The sequence below is a fragment of the Paralichthys olivaceus genome, chromosome 4 (assembly GCF_024713975.1).
Source record: "Paralichthys olivaceus isolate ysfri-2021 chromosome 4, ASM2471397v2, whole genome shotgun sequence".
Lineage (NCBI taxonomy): Eukaryota > Metazoa > Chordata > Actinopteri > Pleuronectiformes > Paralichthyidae > Paralichthys > Paralichthys olivaceus.
In genome coordinates, this window is record NC_091096.1 from 27,503,309 (window position 1) to 27,526,874 (window position 23,566).

Sequence of the window (23,566 nt, forward strand, 5' to 3'; positions counted from 1 at the left end):
ATGACTTTTCTAAGAATTTCGTCCAATAATTCGCTCAAAAATCGCGAAAACGTGGCCGAAATCGATGAATGGGACTCAAGCTCGCTTTATCAAAAGAGCGAGTTTCCAAAAACGGGCGTTTTTCAGCCACTTTTTTTGTCTTTAAACACTTCTCCTAGCCACAAACGGAGTCCGACAGACATGATTTTTACATCTGGTGAAAGTAGAGTTTGTTTCCTACGCACACATGCCACTCTGACATCTCTCGGTCCAGTAGTTTAGGCTGAGTCAATTTACCGAGAAATCTTTTCCGGTCTCACCTCTCCATTGACTCCCATGTTAATTTTTGGAAAAAAGTCCGAAAAGGAGAAATACGGGAAAATATTTCTAACTCGCTCCCACGGTCTCATTTCTGAACCCTTTCTCGCCATAACATATCTGTACGTTCGTGGAAGTCTTGGGATTCTCAAAATGTTTTCATTTCTTAGATAGGACCTATAGTTTTTGAGTTACAAGCATTTGTTTGAAGAGTGGCGCTAGAGCAGCGCCCTCTAACTTTTGAATGGACTTCAATGGAGATCACCAAAAAAGATTCCTGATGAGAAAACTAAATTTCTAAATCGCTCTTACGGTCTCATTTCTTAACTCTTATGAAATATAAACATATGTGGACGTCGGCCAAAGTCTTGTGATTCTCACAATGTGTTTATTTCTCAGATACGACTTATAGATTTTGAGTTAGAAGCTTTTGTTTGAGGGGTGGTCTGAAACCAGTTTTTGTCTCCAAAGTGTGCGCGCAGCAGGTGTTCCTCATCTAATCAGTGAGTTACCATAGCAACCCCATAGACTGTCAGAGGTCAAGTCTCCTCTATAAATTTACTAGATTCAAAGTTTTTGCCACCATCCGCTTTGGCCCAGTGGTTAAGGCACTCGGATCATGTGACGTAAGTCTGGGTTCGAATCCGGGTGAGGGTGGTGGTTTTTGCTAAATTTTGGAGCATATGAATAAAAGTAAAAATAAGCCCCCCCACCCCCCCCATAGTAACTGGATATTACCAGGAACATGTAATGGGCCTTTATTTTGAAAATAAGCCCCCCCCCCATTATAATAGAATGTTACCAGCAAACATGTAATGAGCCTTTATTTTGAATATAAAAATAAACAACCCTCCCCCATTGTAATAGAATGTCACAAGGAAGACTGTACAAAGCCTTTATTTTGAAAATAAGCCCCCCCCACCCCCCCATATTACAATGAAACATGTACAGAGCCTATGTTTGAGTGTATAAATAAGCCCCCCCATCCCCCCAATAGTAACTGGATATTACCAGGAAACATGTAATGAGCCTTTATTTTGAAAATAGCCCCCCCCATTGTAATAGAATGTTACCAGGAAGTCTGTACAGAGCCTTTATTTTGAAAATAAGCCCCCCCCATAGTAATAGAATGTTACTAGGAAACATGTAATGAGCCTGGTTTTTCAAAATAAAACCCCCAGATGGTTACAGGATGTTCCCAGGGAGCTGGAAAAATAGTGGATTTTCAAAATAAAACTCCCAAATAGTTACAGGATGTTCCTAGGAAGAGTAAAAAAAGCTAGAATTTCAAAATTAAATCCCCAGATTTTTAAGGAATGTTTCTAAGAAGCCTAAAAAAAGCTGGACTTTCAAAATAAACCCCCCAGATGGTTACAGGATGGTCCCAGGGAGCCGGAAAAAGAGTGGACTTTCAAAATAAAACTCCCAAATAGTTACAGAATGTTCAGAAGAAGCCTAAAAGATGCTGGATTTTCAAAATAAAACTCCCAAATAGTTACAGGATGTTCCTAGGAAGACTAAAAAAAAGCTAGAATTTCAAAATAAAATCCCCAGATTGTTAAGGAATGTTTCTAAGAAAAATAAAAAAAGCTGGACTTTCAAAATAAAATGCCCAAATAGTTACAGGATGTTCCCAGGGAGCCAGAAAAAGAGTGGACTTTCAAAATAAAACTCCCAAATAGTAACAGAATGTTCGCAGGAAGCCTGAAAGACGCTGGATTTTCAAAGTAAAACCCCCAAATACTTACAGAATGTTTCCAGGAAGCCTGAAAGACACTGGATTTTCAAAATAAAACCCCCAGATGGTTACAGGATGTTCCCAGGGAGCCAGAAAAAGAGTGGACTTTCAAAATAAAACCCCCAGATGGTTACAGGATGTTCCCAGGGAGCCAGAAAAAGAGTGGACTTTCAAAATAAAACTCCCAAATAGTAACAGAATGTTCCCAGGAAGCCTGAAAGACACTGGATTTTCAAAATAAAACTCCCAAATAGTTACAGAATGTTCCCAGGAAGCCTAAAGGACGCTGGTATTTCAAAATAAAACTCCCAAATAGTTACAGAATGTTCCCAGGAAGCCTAAAAGACGCTGGTATTTCAAAATAAAAGTCCTGGATGGCGACAAGACCTTACCAGGAAGCCCGAAGGAGTCTGGATTTTCAAAATAAAAACACCAATTATTTACAAAATGTTCCCAGGAAGCCTGAAAGATGCTAGATTTTCAAAATAAAAACCCCAAATAGTTACAGGATGTTCTGAAGAAGCCTGAAGGAGGGGGAATTTGGATGGTGATAAGACCTTACATCATGGTTTCTCTCTGTCTCTCTGAAATTGGTCAAGTCTGTCACTGACCTGGATCATGTATGTTTATAAAATCAAGCAGCTTTTGGAAATGTCTTTCGCTCTCACCGTCTCTCTCTCTCTTTTAAACGTAATGTCTCTCTAAAATTGGTTTTCACGTAAACCTGGATAATATGCGTCTCTGTGTTCGAAGCAACGCCGGCATCGACGAGCACAAGGCACCCATTCAAAATGTCTCGGCAGGAGAGATTTTCTAGTTATTCTTATTTCTTCTTCCCAAAATTTCGTCCCGCTACTCCTCCCGCAGATTTCATCGCACATACTCGAGACCTATAAAATACGATGCGGAATTACGTCGAATCCTGTGCTATGACTTTTCTAAGAATTTCGTCCAGTAGTTCGCTCAAAAATCGCGAAAACGTGGCCAAAATCGACGAATGGGACTAAAGCTCGCTTTCTCAAAAGAGCGAGTGGCCAAAAACGGGCGTTTTTCAGCCACTTTTTTTGTCTTTAAACACTTCTCCTAGCCACAAACGGAGTCCGACAGACATGATTTTCACATCAGGTGAAAATAGAGATTGTTTCCTACGCACACATGCCACTCTGACATCTGTCGGTTCAGTAGTTTAGGCTTGAACATTTTTTTGAAAAATCTTTTCCGGTCTCACCTCTCCATTGACTCCCATGTTAATTTTGGGAAAAAAAGTCAGAAAAGGAGAAATACGAAGAAAAATTTCTAACTCGCTCCCACGGTCTCATTTCTGAACTCTCTCCCGCCAAAACATATCTGTACGTTCGTGGAAGTCTTGGGATTCTCAAAATGTTTTCATTTCTTAGATAGGACCTATAGTTTTTGAGTTACAAGCATTTGTTTGAAGAGTGGCGCTAGAGCAGCACACTCTAACTTTTGAATGGACTTCAATGGAGATCTCCAAAAAAGATTCCTGATGAGAAAACTAAATTTCTAAATCGCTCTTACGGTCTCATTTCTTAACTCTTATGAAATATAAACATATGTGGACGTCGGCCAAAGTCTTGTGATTCTCACAATGTGTTCATTTCTCAGATACGACTTATAGATTTTGAGTTAGAAGCTTTTGTTTGAGGGGTGGTCTGAAACCAGTTTTTGTCTCCAAAGTGTGCGCGCAGCAGGTGTTCCTCATCTAATCAGTGAGTAACCATAGCAACCCCATAGACTGTCAGAGGTCAAGTCTCCTCTATAAATTTACTAGATTCAAAGTTTTTGCCACCATCCGCTTTGGCCCAGTGGTTAAGGCACTCGGATCATGTGACGTAAGTCTGGGTTCGAATCCGGGTGAGGGTGGTGGTTTTTGCTAAATTTTGGAGCATATGAATAAAAGTAAAAATAAGCCCCCCCACCCCCCCCATAGTAACTGGATATTACCAGGAACATGTAATGGGCCTTTATTTTGAAAATAAGCCCCCCCCCCATTATAATAGAATGTTACCAGCAAACATGTAATGAGCCTTTATTTTGAATATAAAAATAAACAACCCTCCCCCATTGTAATAGAATGTCACAAGGAAGACTGTACAAAGCCTTTATTTTGAAAATAAGCCCCCCCACCCCCCATATTACAAGGAAACATGTACAGAGTTTATGTTTAAGCGTATAAATAAGCCCCCCCATCCCCCCCCCATAGTAACTGGATATTACCAGTAAACATGTAATGAGCCTTTATTTTGAAAATAAAAATTAACAACCCCCCCCCCATTATAATAGATTGTTACCAGCAAACATCTAATGAGCCTTTATTTTGAATATAAAAATAAACAACCCTCCCCCATTGTAATAGAATGTTATCAGGAAGTCTGTACAAAGCCTTTATTTTGAAAATAAGCCCCCCCACTCCCCATATTACAAGGAAACATGTACAGAGCCTATGTTTAAGCGTATGAATAAGCCCCCTCATCCCCCCCATAGTAACTGGATATTACCAGAAAACATGTAATGAGCCTTTATTTTGAAAATAAGCCCCCCCGATTGTAATAGAATGTTACCAGGAAGTCTGTACAGAGCCTTTATTTTGAAAATAAGCCCCCCCCATCATAATAGAATGTTACTAGGAAACATGTAATGAGCCTGGTTTTTCAAAATAAAACCCCCAGATGGTTACAGGATGTTCCCAGGGAGCCAGAAAAAGAGTGGATTTTCAAAATAAAACTCCCAAATAGTTACAGAATGTTCCCAGGAAGCCTAAGAGATGCTGGATTTTCAAAATAAAACCCCCAGATGGTTACAGGATGTTCCCAGGGAGTCGGAAAGAGAGTGGATTTTCAAAATAAAATGCCCAAATAGTTACAGAATGTTTCCAGGAAGCCTGAAAGATGCTGGATTTTCAAAATAAAATGCCCAAATTGTTACTGAATGTTTCCAGGAAGCCTAAAAGATGCTGGTATTTCAAAATAAAAGTCCTGGATGATGACAAGACCTTACCAGGAAGCCCGAAGGAGTCTGGATTTTCAAAATAAAAACCCCAATTATTTACAAAATTTTCCCAGGATGCCTGAAAGATGCTAGATTTTCAAAATAATACCCCCAAATAGTTACAGGATGTTCACAGGAAGACTGAAGGAGGCTGAATTTTAAAATTTAAATGCCATGGATGGTGATAAGACCTTAAAACATGGTTTCTCTCTGTCTCTCTGAAATTGGTCAAGTCTCTCACCAACCTGGATCATGCATGTTTATAAAATCAAGCAGCTTTTGGAAATGTCTTTCGCTCTCACCGTCTCTCTCTCTCTCCCACCAAAACGTAATGTCTCTCTGAAATTGGATTTCACGTAAACCTGGATAATATGCGTCTCTGTGTTCGAAGCAACGCCGGCATCGACGAGCACAAGGCACCCATTCAAAATGTCTCGGCAGGAGAGATTTTCTAGTTATTCTTCGTTCTTCTTCCGCCGTTTTTTTGTCCTGCTACTCCTCCCACAGATTTCATCGCACATACTCGAGACCTATAAAAAAACATGCGGAATTACGTCGAATCGTGTGCTATGACTTTTCTAAGAATTTCGTCCAATAATTCGCTCAAAAATCGCGAAAACGTGGCCGAAATCGACGAATGGGACTCGAGGTCTCTCGCCCTAAAGAGAGAATTGGCCAAAACGGGCGTTTTTCAGCCACTTTTTCTCTGTTTAAACACTTCTCCTAGCCACAAACGGAGTCCGACAGACATGATTTTTACATCTGGTGAAAGTAGAGTTTGTTTCCTACGCACACATGCCACTCTGACATCTCTCGGTCCAGTAGTTTAGGCTGAGTCAATTTACCGAGAAATCTTTTCCGGTCTCATCTCTCCATTGACTCCCATGTTAATTTTGGGAAAAAAAGTCAGAAAAGGAGAAATACAGAAAAAAATTTCTAACTCGCTCCCACGGCCTCATTTCTGAACTCTCTCCCGCCAAAACATATCTGTATGTTCGTGGAAGTCTTGGGATTCTCAAAATGTTTTCATTTCTCAGATAGGACTTATAGTTTTTCAGTTACAAGCTTTTGTTTGAAGAGTGGCGCTAGAGCAGCGCCCTCTAACTTTTGAATGGTCTTCAATGGAGATCACCAAAAAAGATTCCTGATGAGAAAACTAAATTTCTAAATCGCTCTTACGGTCTCATTTCTTAACTCTTATTAAATATAAACATATGTGGACGTCGGCCAAAGTCTTGTGATTCTCACAATGTGTTCATTTCTCAGATACGACTTATAGATTTTGAGTTAGAAGCTTTTGTTTGAGGTTTGGTCTGAAACCAGTTTTTGTCTCCAAAGTGTGCGCGCAGCAGGTGTTCCTCATCTAATCAGTGAGTAACCATAGCAACCCCATAGACTGTCAGAGGTCAAGTCTCCTCTATAAATTTACTAGATTCAAAGTTTTTGCCACCATCCGCTTTGGCCCAGTGGTTAAGGCACTCGGATCATGTGACGTAAGTCTGGGTTCGAATCCGGGTGAGGGTGGTGGTTTTTGCTAATTTTTGGAGCATATGAATAAAAGTAAAAATAAGCCCCCCCACCCCCCAATAGTAACTGGATATTACCAGGAACATGTAATGGGCCTTTATTTTGAAAATAAGCCCCCCCCGCATTATAATAGAATGTTACCAGCAAACATGTAATGAGCCTTTATTTTGAATATAAAAATAAACAACCCTCCCCCATTGTAATAGAATGTCACAAGGAAGACTGTACAAAGCCTTTATTTTGAAAATAAGCCCCCCCCATATTACAAGGAAACATGTACAGAGCTTATGTTTGAGTGTATAAATAAGCCCCCCCCCCCTTCCCCATAGTAACTGGATATTACCAGGAACATGTAATGGGCCTTTATTTTGAAAATAAGCCCCCTCCCATTATAATAGAATGTTACCAGCCAACATGTAATGAGTCTTTATTTTGAAAATAAGCCCCCCCCCCCATTGTAATAGAATGTTACCAGGAAGTCTGTACATAGCCTTTATTTTGAAATAAGCCCCCCCATAGTAATAGAATGCTACCAGGAAAGCTGTACAGAGCCTGGTTTTTCAAAATAAAACCCCCAGATGGTTACAGGATGTTCCCAGGGAGCTGGAAAAATAGTAGATTTTCAAAATAAAACTCCCAAATAGTTACAGGATGTTCCTAGGAAGAGTAAAAAAAGCTAGAATTTCAAAATAAAATCCCCAGATTGTTAAGGAATGTTTCTAAGAAGCCTAAAAAAAGGTGGACTTTCAAAATAAAATGCCCAAATAGTTACAGGATGTTCCGAGGGAGCCGGAAAAAGAGTGGACTTTCAAAATAAAACTCCCAAATAGTTACAGAATGTTCCCAGGAAGCCTGAAAAACGCTGGATTTTTAAAATAAAACCCCCAAATAGTTACAGAATGTTTCCAGGAAGCCTGAAAGACACTGGATTTTCAAAATAAAACCCCCAGATGGTTACAGGATGTTCCCAGGGAGCCGGAAAAAGAGTGGACTTTCAAAATAAAACTCCCAAATAGATACAGAATGTTCCCAGGAAGCCTGAAAGATGCTGGATTTTCAAAATAAAACCCCTTAATAATTACAGAATGTTCCCAGGAAGCCTAAGAGATGCTGGATTTTCAAAATAAAACTCTCAAATAGTTACAGAATGTTCCAAGCAAGCCTGAAAGATGCTGGATTTTCAAAATAAAACCCCCACATGGTTACAGGATGTTCCCAGGGAGTCGGAAAGAGAGTTGATTTTCAAAATAAAATGCCCACATAGTTACAGAATGTTTCCAGGAAGCCTGAAAGATGCTGGATTTTCAAAATAAAATGCCCAAATAGTTACTGAATGTTTCCAGGAAGCCTAAAAGATGCTGGTATTTCAAAATAAAAGTCCTGGATGATGACAAGACCTTACCAGGAAGCCCGAAGGAGTCTGGATTTTCAAAATAAAAACCCCAAATAGTTACAGAATGTTTCCAGGAAGCCTAAAATACACTGCATTTTCAAAATAAAACCCCCAGATGGTTACAGGATGTTCCCAGGGAGCCGGTAAAAGAGTGGACTTTCAAAATAAAACTCCCAAATAGTTACAGAATGTTCCCAGGAAGCCTAAGAGATGCTGGATTTTTAAAATAAAATCCCCAGATGGTTAAGGGATGTTCCTAAGAAGCCTAAAAAAGTCTGGACTTTCAAAATAAAAATCCACAAATAGTTACAGAATGTTGCCAGGAAGCCTGAAAGTGGCTGGATTTTTAAGATTAAATGCCATGGATGGTTATAAGACCTTACAACCTTACAACATGGTTTCTCTCTCTCTCTGAAATTGGTACAGTCTCTCCGTTGCCAACCTGGATCGTGTGATCAAAATGCAGCTTTTATACATGTCTGTCCCTCTCAGGGTCTCTGTCCTTCGTCTTAAAGGAAATGTCTCTCTGTACGCGAGCGTCGGCGACGAGCACAAGGCACCCATTCAAAATGTCTCGGCAGGAGAGATTTTCTAGTTGTTCATAAAGTTGACTTGACTTGAACACTGATAAAGTTGATTCAAGATGTTGAATCTTGGAAAAAATGTTGTGATCCGTGGTCAATGACCTCCATCTAGTGGACGGAAAAAAACATTGCACCCACCTAATCAAGTCACAATCCCCATTATTCCTACACTCACAAACCATTAAAAATCAATGATTTTGAGTGCAAATCCAATGGAAATGCAGTCAGTGGAAACCAAAGACTATTGTTAGCAGAAGTCAAGTGTTTTAGTGTTTCATTTTGGACACTGCCTTTTTATTTTGTTCTGTAGCCATGTCCAAACTCTTCCATAAAGAGCTGAGTGGCTGAATGTTTTCTTGCCAATTCAAGATTCAACAATTTTTACTGTCCAATACACACGAGAACACACGTTCCCCTGTGAATTGAAATTCTTGTGCTGTCCTTTCTGGAAAACCAGCTGACCAAAATTGACATTCAAATACAATATTGACATCAAATACAATAAGAATATGAAACATGTTTAAGAGTAAGGTGAAAACAAGGGTAATGAGGTGAATAGGGTGAGGATTTTGCAAAACTGAGCAGTGCAAATGTATGCAATGTAAACGTAAACATTACAAATGGAAATAGTTTAATAATGGAGGCAGCTCTCCTGTGAACCCTGCCTGCGGTGGTAAATGCTCTTCAGAGAGGGCAGTGAGTTCTTGATGTTTTTTTCTGCTGTCTTCACCACTCTCTGCAGGCGTTTGCGGTCCATAGTAGATGTGCTGTCGTACCACACGGTGATGCAGCTGGTCAATATGCTCTCAATGATGCAGCTGTAGAAGTTGCTGAGGATCTTAGGAGTCATCCCAAACTTCCTCAGCCTCCCCAGGGAGTATAGCCGCTGTTGAGCCTTCATGACTAGCTGTGTGGTCTTTAATGTCCAGGTGAGGTCGTCACTGAAGTGGACCCTGAGGTATTTAAAGCTGAAATGATTGAAGCAGCAGCAGCACAACTGACACATATTACTACTATATTATTATTACTTTGGCAACCCCCCTACCCATTTTCAGGGATGCTCTTTCTGTAGGTGGCAGTGCCCGGCAGCTATGACCTTCGGTCCCTGAGATATTCAGGGAAAAACACTCCCCATTATAAGCGAATGGGATGGTCAGTAGTGAAAGTTTCACCAAGTGTGGAGGCCCAAATCGTTCCTCCAGAATAGTGTTAGGAGCACGTTTCAGGTTATTTGTAGTCATGGTGGTGTTGGTTTGTAGTGCTTGATTTTTTTGGGAGAGCACCACATTTATATTAGTACTGTAATTCTGTTCATACTGCCATATTTATATTCCACTGATAATTCTGTTTATATTTATACCATTCATTCTGTTCATCCCGCCATATCTTCCATATTTATACTCTTGATATGGTCTAGATTTGCCACTGCCTCTGTGTGGCTCTGAGTGCACAAAACAACTGGAAACAGTGGCTCTGCATGCACAAAAGCACTGGAAATGACAAAAGAAGCTTCGAGCCACTTTGTGAACAAAGGTTCATCTTCTGAACTAAAGTTGCAATATTGAGTGCACAAAACAGCTGCAATTTTAAGCTTCTCTTGCCATCTCCAGTGCTTTTGTGCACTCAGAGCCACTTTTTGGAGAAAGGTTCATCTTCTGAACTAGTGTTGCAATTTTAAGCTTCTCTCACTGTTTCCAGCACTTTTGTGCACGCAGAGCCACTTTGTGAACAAAAGTTCATCTTCTGAACTAAAGTTCTAATTTTAAGCTTCTCTCGCTATCTCCAATGCTTTTGTGCACACAGAGCCACTTTTTTCAGCTGTTTTGTGCACACAGAGCCACTTTATGAATAAATCACATGATGACCAGTGGAGAGAACTTGGACCATCATTTCAGACAGTCAGTGACTGGCATTTAACCATGACGCCTGATCTATTCACCTTGCATGAATGCAATTTTTCTCCAAATCAGTGTTTTCCTGCCACAGGATCATTGTATGTGGTTGATGACTATCTCCATTCTCATATCATGTTGTCAAACTAATCAGATAACTGACCCAGTTACAATTACCCCAAAATCTGAATATCGACCATGTAAACAATGGTACCCAGTCAGACAGGAAGCTGTGGATGGGATACGCCCTGTTTTTGCATCTCTCTTGCAGGCTGGTGTAATTGTGCCCTGCCCTGATTCGCCAGTCCATACTCCACTGTTTCCAGTTAAGAAAATCAGAGTGTTGTATATTGGGGTAGCGATGATGTGATGATGAAGGAATCGCCGATTGACACCGCTTGATTGTTTGAAAGGTTTATTACTAAAAGTTCAGCATCAATACAAGCACTGCAATCTGCCTGGAGAGAGATCTGGGGCCAATGTGAATCTCTTCTCCCTAACAGCTTCAACTCCCAGTTTATATAGGAGAGTTGTTTTTGTGAATCTAAAGAAAACACATCTGGCTTTCATCCAGCCCACCTCATCTGTTTGGTAACAGGGAGGGAAAGGCACCAGCTCAAATTTAGGGTGACAGTTGAAGCCATGACCTAATGCATTAATGTATACATTCAGTTTTTCTCAGAAAACCTAAACTTATAGGCCTCTGAATTCCTCAGGAACTATGGGCCTCAAACTCAGAGATCAGCTTCCTTTAAAGAGAACACAACACATGACATTTCAGACACCACAAGAGGTAAAGGTCAACCTACTGAGTGGTGATTTGTGCAGGATTTGAAGGCTGTGAATGACGCTGTAATTGCTCGATCACCCATTGTTCCCAACCCGTACACGTTGCTTTCCCAAATTCCGCCTGATGCAGAGTGGTTTTCGGTTGTAGATTTATCCAATGCTTTTTCTAAACGTTCCTGTCCACAAGGACAGCCAGTACTGGTTTGCTTTTAACTTTGAAAACAAGGCCTACACATTCAGACGCCTTTGTCAAGGCTACTGTGAGCCTACTTCTCTGCTAAACTTGACCCAGTGGCAGCTGGCCCTCCACAAAGCTTGTGTGCAGTGGCCGCCTGTGAAAAAGCAGTTCTTGCTTGACGCTTCTTGTTACTCATGCTATGTCTCTCATTCTCACAGAAAACCTTGAATCCAGCCACGCTTCTCCCGCTTCCAGATGACGGGTGGAGAACACAACTGTGTTGCTGAACTACAAGTCCAGTGTTCACCCCAACCTGACCTTTCTGATGAACTATGACTTGATTCTGTATGTAAATGGCTCCGCCTCACGTGAACCCGGTCTCTGGTACTAACTTTGTTGGTTTTTCTGTCTATTCTGATAGTGACATTCTCCTCTCTGGTCCTTTTCCTCATCACCTCTCAGCCCAGGCAGCAGAACTCATTGTGCTCACTGAAGCATGCAAATTGGCTACTAGTAAAACACTCACAGTTTACAAAGACTCCAGATATGCATTTGGTTTCACTCATGATGTTGGTGCTCTCTGCAGGCACAGAGATTTCCTCACATCCTCAGGTAAAAAGATTGTTCACCATGGCCTCACCATTAGAAGGTAAATCTCACTGCTTAGTGATGGTCAACATGTGGTCAAAATGGGTTGAAGCCTTTCCTGCTTCAAAACAAACTGCAAGTGTAGTCACCAAAGCACTGTTACAAGACATCATTACACGATGGGGGATTCCTAGCAGAATCTAAAGTGACAACAGCAGACACTTTGTGAACGAAGCTGTCAAACAACTCAGCTCTCATCTAGGAATGGATGTGCAAACACACTGCATATCATCCAGTCAGTGGCGGAGCTTTGGAACGAGAAAATGCACACTCAAAACTAAGCTTGCAAAGTGCTGTGAAGACAGAGGTCTCACATGGACAAAGGTCCTGCCTCTGGCGCTGATGTATATGAGGATGAGAAAACGAACCAGGTCTAACCTTTCACCTTATGAGATTCTTTTTGCAACTCCTCCCCAAATTGGTGTGGGTCCTTCACCCTCTCCACTTCCCTCCACAGACTTGTGTGATATGCATGATATGTTGTCCTATTGTTCTAACCTGACTAATGCTCTTTCAGACATCAGGAAACAGGTGACATCTTCCCTTCCTCATCCAGTGACTGAACCACTTCACGACCCCCATCCAGGCGACTTCGTGGTGGTCAAAGACTTTCGGAGAAAGAACTAGCGCTCACTCAGGTGGCAAGTCCCCTATCAGGTGCTGCTCACAACCCACACTCCAGTGCTGAGAGAGCCACCTGGATGCACACTAACCATTGCAAAGGAGTACCGGCTCCATGTGAACAGCTGACGCCTCCAGCTGAAACCACACACACTGATACTCCCACAGGTTGAGAATCACAGAGAGTGTCGTGTGATTAGCACATGAGCGTTCTGCCACAACAGTTGTCTCTTATGTTTCCTGTTTACCTGACTGTATAAAACCGTCTTCATTCCCTATTCGGAGTTGTTCCACTCTGTGAAACCCTCTGCAGAGCTTTCTATTAAATGACCTAAAGACAACTGTCTGAGAAACTCTTTATTTTACATCTCAAGATAAATTTCCACCACAAGTGTAACCACCTACTGTATATACAATGCCACAATGTGAAATAAGTACAGAAGTACAAACATTTTTTTTTTTTACATAAAGAGTAATTGACATTTAGAAAGAATTCAATCCTAAGGGAAGACTATAAATTTTTCTCAGCACCACATCAAATATGCTCCAGGATAGATAATTTTTTTCATGTTCAGTAAGGACAGTCATAGGATCGAAAATTGTGAAATTGGAGTGAGAGACATATCAGACCATAGTCCTGTATATATGACTCTGGCTATGTCAAAAGAACAAAAATCAACACTTTGGAGGCTAAATATAAATGTATTAAAAGGACAAATGAAGGAAGAGTTTATTAAAGAAATTCAGTTGTATGTGAGGGAGAATGATAATGGTGAGGTATCTCCCTCGGTGCTGCGGGACGCATGTAAAGCTGTGATTAGAGGAAAACGAATTGCTAAATCAACATACTTGAAAAGGCAAACAGGAAAAACTCAATAAATTAGAATCAGAGCTTAAAAAATTAGAAAAAGAACATAAAAAAAATGTGGACGAGCGAATAAACCAAAATATCAAAAGAGTTAGAACAGAGGTAAATGATATCTCAGGACAAGAGATTCAAAAAAAGCTGTTGTACATGAAACAGAGATACTATGACGCGGTAGGTAAATCTACAAAATTGCTGGCCTACAGATTAAAAAGGCAAATGGTATAGGGACTCAGCTACAAATCTACCAAAATATAAGACAGATGAGATACATACATGTTTTGAAACATATTATAAGAATCTATATTCCCAACCAAAAATAAATAATAAACATCAGATAGCCACATGGCTGGATTCCTTAAATTTACACAGGGTGGCAGAGGACCAGAATTCAGCTCTGACAAAGGAAATCACAGCAGAAGAAATAAAATCAGCGATTCAAAGCTGAAGACCAACAAGGCTCCGGGCATAGATGGATACACCTCAGAGTTTTATAAAGTGCTCACAGAAACAGTGATCCTCTTGCTAAATAATGCATTTAACTGGGTGCTAAAAGAGGGAGATATCCCGAACTCCTGGAGGGAAGCCTACATTTCGGTTATCCCGAAGGAAGGAAAGGACAAAATGGAGTGTTCTAATTATAGACCAGTTAGTGTCCTTAACCAGGACTATAGATTATTCACCGCTATCTTAGCTAGACGTTTAGAAACAATTTTGCCAGACATAATTCATCAGGACCAGATGGGCTTTATAAAGCAGAGACAGACACAGGACAATATCCGACGTACATTACATATTATGCAAAACATTATTGAAAAACGAATAGAGGCTATAATATTAGGATTGGACGCAGAAAAAGAGTTTGACTCTGTCAGGTGGGATTTCCTATATATGGTGCTGGAGCGATTTGGTTTTCATGCAACGTTTGTACAATACAATACAATCTTTATATAATATAATAAACCTACAGCCAGGATTAGAATTAATGGGAATCTCTCAAACTCTTTCATATTAGAGCGGGGGTGTCGCCAGGGCTGTTCAATTAGCCCGCTGTTATTTGCTCTCTATTTGGAACCCCTGAGTCAATGGATAAAACAAAATGAAAATATAAAAGGTATCAACTTTAAGGGAAATTAACAGAAAATAGAATTATTTGCAGATGATGTATTAATATACTTAACAGATCCCACTAAATCTCTTCCAGCACTCATGTCAACACTTGAGGATTTTGTCTTATTTTCGGGCTATAAACTGAACGTGAGGAAAACCCAGATTCTCACATTCAATTATGTCCCAGATAGAAAAATTAGAGAGAGTTTTAGGTTTAAGTGGGACTCAAAATGATGCAATCCCGCCTACAGTGCAAGATGGAAGAACATGAGTGTCTCACATCAAACACACATGTTCCAATACAAGCAATAATAAGTGGAGATATCCTTGAAGATATGGTTTGAGATTATATCAAAGAATAAAGTGATTGAAGAGAGTAAGGTATTGAGATGAATTGCATATGATTCAGACTTCACACCAAACACAGCAGATAGTAGATTCAGTAGATGGGACGTGGGACCAAAAATATTATGGGAATTTTTAAAAAAGAAGACAATGGAAAGTTTTCAGGATCTAAAAAATCTGTATGGATTAAACAATCAAGATTTATACAGATATCTACAGATGCAGCATTATATGGAGCAAACTATAAAAAAGTTTAATTCAGATGAGCCTGAGTTATTCATCTCAGCATATGATTCAGACCAGGGAAAGAAACTAATCACAAAACTTTATAAAGAAGTCGAAAGATTAAAGGGTAACAATATGACATATACAAAAGAAAAGGGGGGAAAAGAGGCTGGGAGGCGGTTATCAGAGGAGGAATGGGACAAGGTAAATGAAGGACAGTGGAAAACAACATGCTCCCTCTCATGGAGAGAATATGGTTGGAAGAACATTGTAAGATACTTTATTACACCAACACAACAGAAATCTCAAGACACACGATGTTGGAGACTGTGTGGGGAAAATAAGGCCAACCATTTTCATATCTTTTGGGGATGACCTTTTTGGCAGGAGTTAAAGAAGAGTATGGAGAGTGCAAATTCCACTTTCATTTGAAGTTTTATATTTGGGAAAAGAGAACCAGGAGATTACAAGGTCAGGAGATAAATACATATTTCGAATAATGGTGGTGGCGGCTAAAAAGGCCATCACCAGAAAATGGCTAAAAACACATCCACCAAACCAAAAATAGAGGATTGGGTAAAGGTAATGCTCGATATATATAGAATGGAGAAGCTGAATTTCTCAGCTAGACTAAAATCAGATACTTTTAAGAACTACTGGGAAAACTGCAAGGGTTGATTTTGTGTCTCCATTGAGAGCAGACTTTGTGCAGTAAGGGCAGTGTGTATTGAAGTGTTGACCCCTTGGTTCAGGCTACAAACTTGTTTATTGTTCATATATTTATTTGATATGTTTACCCCCCATCAGGAGACAAGGGACAATGCAGGAGAGGTGTGAAAATAAGGACAGGAGTGAAAAAGTGGTTCATTTTACTTCACATTTACTCTACTGTAACTTTAATTGAGAATTCATGACCAATTATGTCTCTGCTCCGCGGTGGACAAGTATAGGAATGTTTTATACTGTTGGAAAATTGTACAGATTATGTAAAATGTTGATGGAATATTGATATGTGGAATCAATAAAAAAGCTCTGGGTGTTGCAGGTCAAAAGATCAAATTTGGGGCCTTTTGGGTTCAAATTCCACCTACCTCAGTTCCAGCCCCAAACCACCCAGGGGCCCAAAGTTGTCAGTAAAGGTTCCCCCTGGGACCCAGGCAGCGCAACTACGTTCTGGTTGCCGTAGCCGGAAGTTTTTTTTTTTTTCGTCTCAAGGTGTGAAAGTGTAAAATACCTGAAAAAGGGAGTATTTGAGTGAACAATAGATGGACACAAACTTTTCTCAGATCATGTGTTTTATGACTCATTATCAGGGTAACCACCTACTGTAAATACAAATGCCACAATGTGTACAATTACTGCTGAATATCTACAGAACTGAAATATAACATACGTCAATAGACTATACTGAAATATTACTATAGACAATGTACATCCAGACAGACATTTAACATGTCTTATCTGTCACCTAGCACTTGCATTCATCAAACAACTTTGGATACCAGTAATAAAGTAAACATAAGCATGTAATATAAACAAATACAGCATTTCACAAAATATTCTCTAACTCGGCTTACTTCTAATATACTGATAATATATTGCAACTCACAATTTAGAACAGTACACTCACTCAGTAACGCAAACATTTCAGCAAACATAAATATAGAATAGCCTGCTTGCAACAACACTAGTCACATAGTTTTTCCACAGCCACGATGTACTATTCCACAGACGACACACACAGTTTGCATTGCAGGAGATTAATGTGGCTGATGTTAGCTTAATCGTCGTCATGTAATTAACAACATTACTTCACGCTACACGAACATACTGTATTGCAAATAGTTTCCTGAGCACATATACACATTCACCTAACACACTGGTAAATATTAAACATTATTATGAGGAACTCATACCTGAAAAAGGGAGTATTTGAGTGAATGATACATGGACACAAACTTTTCTCAGATCATGTGTATTATGACTGAAGGGAGGTAGCGTAGTGTCTCTTAACGTTACTCAAAAGTTCTATGCTCCCTCTGCTGGATCCCTCAGGTAACTACTCCTGCTCTTACTGCTGCTGGTTTGAGAATAACTTGTTGAACATAAAACACAATAATACACAAAAATACTGTTCTCTAACTACTGCAACTGACAGTAAACATTATAACCATAACATGAATATGCTCAAGTATTAGAATATGAGAAATGAAATATTACTCTGCTACTTCAGCTAACTTGCTGGTAAAGCACAATATTATATAATACATGAAAGGGGAATATAAAAGTTACGGTAAATCCTATTACAAATGCCTAGAATATGCTGGCCCTTCATTTCAGCCAAAATAGCTTCAAACTTTGCGATCACATAGGCCCCCTGATCAACATTCTACCCTGTCATACCCGTATGTCCTCTGTACTGTTATCAAAATGAAACCTCGGAAATGGGCTTAATTGATACCAAAGGTCACCTGGGCCCCTGTGTGGTTTGGGTGAAAATCGGTAATGCAGGCTCAAAGAGCCCCTCATGACCAGTGGGTCAAATTTGGGGCTCTTGGGAAGGCCCTGAAAGGGATTGTAATTTTCCCAAAAAGCTCCAGAACCAAGAGGCTCCAAACCCAGTCACACTACCCAATTTGGAAGCACCTTATGAGGAATGCCTGCTGGACAATTGGTGGCACTTTTCCCCTATGTAAAATGCCTAAAAGTTTCTGAGTCGTGTCTTTTTGGCCCCTGTTTAGGCCCCTGACCAGCTAGAGAGCTGAAATCCAAGTTGAAGTTAATGTTTTTACCAAGTTTGACGAAATTCCCATCTTTAGATATCAATTTCAGGAAAAATAGTAACATACTTTGTTTGAACACTGTGACATTTGGCTACCAAAATGAAATCCAAATTCATTTGAATGTTTGTGCCAAATGTGAAAGAATTCCCTCAAGGCATTTCGGATATATCGCATTTACAAGGCAAGAAGTGTGCTTTGTGAGGTCCTAGTGACCTTGCCATTTGATCTTTGACAACTGAATTCTATTCAAGTCATCATTGAGGCCAAGTGAATGTTTGTGCCACATGTAATGATATTTCCTTTGTATTCAAAACAATGCAAAGTCAAGTGAGCTTGACCATTCGACCTTTGACTAACATGATGTAGTTGTTCATGAGATATCGCATTCACATGAATGGGACAGACAGATGGATGGACAAGCTGAAAACATAATGCCTCTGGCCATACTGAATGTGAAAAAGGTAAAGAAATAAATATAGCAATACATGATAAATAATTTGTTCCATGTTCTTTTAATTTACATGGATGATTTCTTGACAAAACAAGCCAACTCTATAAATGTGAACTGAGTGTCAGAAATTAACACGACATTCATAGCATCTGCAAACAATTTTTCCCCACAAATTTCTGAAACATTTTGAGAATCTACATCACAGTATAGTGTAAAATATCATGTGTTTCAATACTCACCTTATTGATGGATCCTCAGTGACGTCTACTGTCCCTGGCTCAGACACTCTCTCAAGCATCTACAGTACATGTCAAGACAGGTAATGGTAGCATTAAAATAACATTAGATATCTACAATTCAGTTGAACTATTATAGTTTCAGATATTAACCATTTAATTCCGAGTTCAGTCAGGAACCCTTTGTTATGATTTACCCATTTGTTGAAAATGGGGACACAGTTATGATTGGCACTGAAGGCTCCATTCTTTGGATGTTCCCTGGTTAGCCGAGCAGCGTGCTAAGATAAAACAGGGAACATATGCAGAGCCCCCAGTGGGCGTAGCAGGCAAGGTACTTTTGTTTAAGATGATTTACCACAACCGTGTTTGGACTCGGTGCTGTGGTGGCAATTTCTGTGAAACAAGCACAAAGTCAAACACTTCTTTCTGTAAGTTTAATTCAGCATCTGCAGATGGACTCATTAGTACACATCACCTGATTGACATGCACAAATGAGCAAAGAACATAGGAGAATCTGTGTTCTTATAACTCACAGCCCCCTCCCACTAAGCATGCAAAGGTATTTATTACCCTCCTGTAGTCTCACTCAGTGGAGGAGACATCCTGTCCTTTTGTTTATATGTTCTGTGGATGACCCCGCTGTGAGATCCCAGTTGTTTGATCCCAATCAGAGATACTAAAAGATACCATGAAGTTGTGGTTTCTCAAGGCCATAAAACTCAAGTCTCTTAAGCCACCATAGTAAACCTTAAAGTTGCCCTTTTCGATTAACAATTTGGTCAAACCTTAAAGTTGATTAAATGTGATGCTCTCCAAAAAAATGTTTTAATGGTTTGTGAGTGTAGGGATAGTTTGAATACATTTTTCACTGTGAATGTTCAATTTGCACTGCTCAGTTTTGCACAATCCTCACCTTATTCACCTCATTCGCCTTGTTTTTGCCTTACTTTTAAACCTTGGTTGTAATCTCCTGTATAACTTCCATGTTTAAAAACTAATTGCCTTTTCACTAAAAATAATAATAATAATAATTAAAAAATATATATAAACATAAAAAAATATATATAAATATAAAAAAATATATACAAATAAAAAAATTAATTTATATGAAAAAAAAAAATTTTAAAAATTTTTTAAAAAGGGGATGAAAACGATGACAAAAACAGGACTAATGTTCAAGGCCGTAAGCCAAAGAATGGAACCAACAGGTTCTGTTCATGACTGTGGCCAGAACAAACCTGGAGCAGATTCTCCCCTTTAAACAAATAAAACAAAAATAGTTATGAAACAAGATGGAATAAATAATTATATTATTTTATATGTGTGTGTGTGTATGTATATATGTACATATATAGTTGTATGTGTGTATACATGTACGTATACATTATTATTTTTTATTATTATTATCATTATCATTATCATTATTATTATTTTTATTATTATTATTACTATTACTATTACTATTAGTATAACTATTATTTATCCAATCTAATTTAAATCAATTGAAACAAGTCCTAAAAAAGTTAGACATTTTTTTAAACAAAATCACTTTCCCCACCTCTCTTCCCTCATGAAAGTGATGGAGTAGGGGGAGGCAGAGTTCACAGCCCGAACAGGCGGGGGAGGGCTTAGCCCGGACAGGCTTCTCTCCCTGACTCTGCTACCCTTATTATATGAATGGTATAAAAAAAATATGAAAAGGAGGATTCCAAACCTACGGAGCCCCTAAAGGGACATGGGAGAAAAAAAAAAAAAGAAACGTATCTCGTGCGCACAAGAAAGTATGTCGCGAGCACGAGAAAGTATCTCGCGAGCACGGGAAGGTATCCCGTGCGCACATGAAAGTATCGCGTGTGCACGAGAAAGTATCTCGCGAGCACGGGAAGGTATCCCGTGCGCACATGAAAGTATCCCGTACGCACGCGAAAGTATCTCGTGCGCACGAGATAGTTTTCTGGTGCGCACGAAAAAGTATCTCATTAAGCACATGTAGTTGACCGTACGCCTGTGCTCATTAAGATCATTAGCATCAAAGAATGGCTGCAGAAGTGGACTTATTCTCTTTTCTGAAAACGCGAAATATACCTGGCATGCAATACTTTCACATGCTCACGAGATACTTTTTCGTGCGCACCAGAAAACTATCTTGTGCGCACGAGATACTTTCGCGTGCGTACGGGATACTTTCGCGTGCGCACGTGATACTTTCTCGTGCTCGCGGGATACCTTCACGTGCTCGCGAGATACTTTCTCGTGCTCGCGAGATACTTTCTCGTGCGCACGAGATACTTTCTCGTGCGCACGAGATACGTTTCTTTTTTTTTTTTTTAACCCATGTCCCTTTAGGGGCTCCGTACAAACCAAATCACTTTTATGAATTTTTTTTTTTAAATATACGAATTAATTAATAAGGAGATATTTTAAATTTTATTCCTAATTCTATTTTACAACTCAAACTAGATTATAAACAATATTTTACATACAACAACAAGTTTTAAACTTGATAAAAATAACGTTTTCCTCTGATTGGCTCCACTACTCCCAAAGGATCATGGGAGTTGATTAAATAATGAATTTTTCTCCATTCATTTCCCTTATATCAACCACCAATCCTAAAAAAAATTGGAATGATAAACAAATTACTATCCCAATAAGGATTTCCCTAAAGTTAAAAAAATATTTTAAAACATACTCAGAAATTTCAATTACTTATGATTTTTTTACAACTTTAAAATAATTGTTTCTCCTTAAAATACACATCCCACTCTCAAACAATGAGAATTAAACTTTACAAATATATTTTATCCACTAATTAACCAAAAAATGGTAAATACACTGAGATTCTCAGAAGTTTTGTTTTAACCACGATAAATAGGAACACGTGTGAGCAAGACATCCCCCCAAAATACATTACAAAACACAATGATATACAACAATAAAATGAAATACTTGGTCTACTACTACTACTACTTATGGTGAATATACTGATGACATGATGCTATTGTGATTGTTAACAACAGTATGTAACAATGATAATATATAATGATAATATTTATAATAATATATTAGAAATATGTGTTGTGCTTCTGCTGCTGCTTCATTGGAAAAAAAAACATTCAGCCACTCGGCCCTGTCCAAGATTAAACACTAAAACACTTGACTTCGGCTAACAATAGTCTTTGGCTTCCACTGACTGCATTTCCATTGGATTTGCACTCAAAATCATTGCTTTTTAATGCTTTGTGAGTGTGGGAATCATGGAGATTGTGACTTGATCAGGTGGGTGCAATGGTTTTTTTCGTCCACCAGATGGAGGTCATTGACCACTGATCACAACAGTTTTTTCAAGCTTCAACATCTTGAATCAACTTTATCAGTCTTCAAGTCAAGTCAACTTGTCACTTATCAATAATGCCATGTGTGCAGGACATACAGAGAATTGAAATAGTGTTTCCCTCTTATCCCCGGTGCAAACAACATTCAACATGAAATATCAAATATCAAAAATACAAGTCATTCAAAGATAGAAACAGGCAGTGGCAAATCTAGATGATATCAAGAGTATAAATATTGCAGATATGGTGGGATGAACAGAATGAACGGTATAAATAGAAACAGAATTATCAGTGGAATATCAATAGAAATATGGAAATATGAACAGAATAACAGTAGAAATAGAAATGGGATGCTCTCCAAAAAAAATCCACCACCACGACTACAAATGACCTGAAACGTGCTCCTAACACTATTCTGGAGGAACGGTTTGGACCTCCACACTTTTTCACTCCTGACCGTCCCATTCATTATCATGATCATTTATTGTTCACTTAGTTTGTTGTTGTTGCTGCTGTTGCTGCTGTTTGGTGTGATGTTTTAAATCCATGTTTTATTTTGCTACAAAGGACAATGCCTTGAATACATTGATTTTATTGAATTAAAATACAATACATAATACAATAGAATGAAATACAACCATAGAATGAAATACAACCATAGAATGAAATACAACCATAAAATGAAATACAACCATAGAATGAAATACAACCATAGAATGAAATACAACCATAGAATGAAATACTTGTACTACTACTACTACTACTAATGGCAACCGTACTGATGACATGATGGTCGTGTGATTGTTAACAACAGTATGTAATAATGTAATAACAGTAACACACTTTGGATCTGTCTGTGTGTATGTAATAATAATAACACTATATAATGATCACATTTATAATAATATAGTAGTAATATGTGTCTGTTGTGCTGCTGGGAACATGGGTTTCATCTTTCTACGAGCTTCCAATCAAAAGCGGTTCACTTTGGATCTCTCTGTGCAAAGCCGCTACAGTCTGCAGCACATGTGATGCTCGGGCTCAGGGAGGGCCGTGCCTGCCCTCCAGTGGCCGCTCAGAGACCCACACCCGAGCTTTTTTTAAAAAAATCAAGCCTCTCAAGCCCTTTAAGGCCTTATCTCTGATAACTCATGGAGGCTTTGGGCAGGGGATCTGAAAAATGAGTATGCTTGTCAGGGGACAGGGTCTGACCGCTGTGCAGAGTTTCAGACCTGTTCGACCTCCGCAAAGGTCAGACACACCCCTCTTTTTGTTCTATAAAGCCTCTCAGGCCCTTTAAAGCCTTATCTCTGATAACTCATCGAGGCTTTGCGCCGGGGATCTGAAATCTCCATATGCTTGTCAGGGGACGGGGTCTGACCGCTGTGCCGAGTTTCAGACCCGTGCGACCTCCGCAAAGGTCAGACACACCCCTCTTTTTGTTCTATACAGCCTCTCAGGCCTTTTAAGGCCTTATCTCTGATAACTCATCGAGGCTTTGGACCGGGGATCTGAAATCTCCATATGCTTGTCAGG

At 39.3% G+C, this 23,566-nt stretch overlaps 1 long non-coding RNA gene across 1 annotated transcript; it reads left to right on the forward strand.

Moving 5' to 3' along the window:
- The first annotated feature begins 6,651 nt into the window (after nt 1–6,651).
- On the forward strand, nt 6,652–13,017 carry LOC138407354 (uncharacterized). Its single transcript, XR_011240779.1, has 3 exons — nt 6,652–9,477; nt 11,626–11,791; nt 12,573–13,017. It is a non-coding gene; the product is annotated as an uncharacterized lncRNA (long non-coding RNA).
- Nucleotides 13,018–23,566: the final 10,549 nt, after the last annotated feature.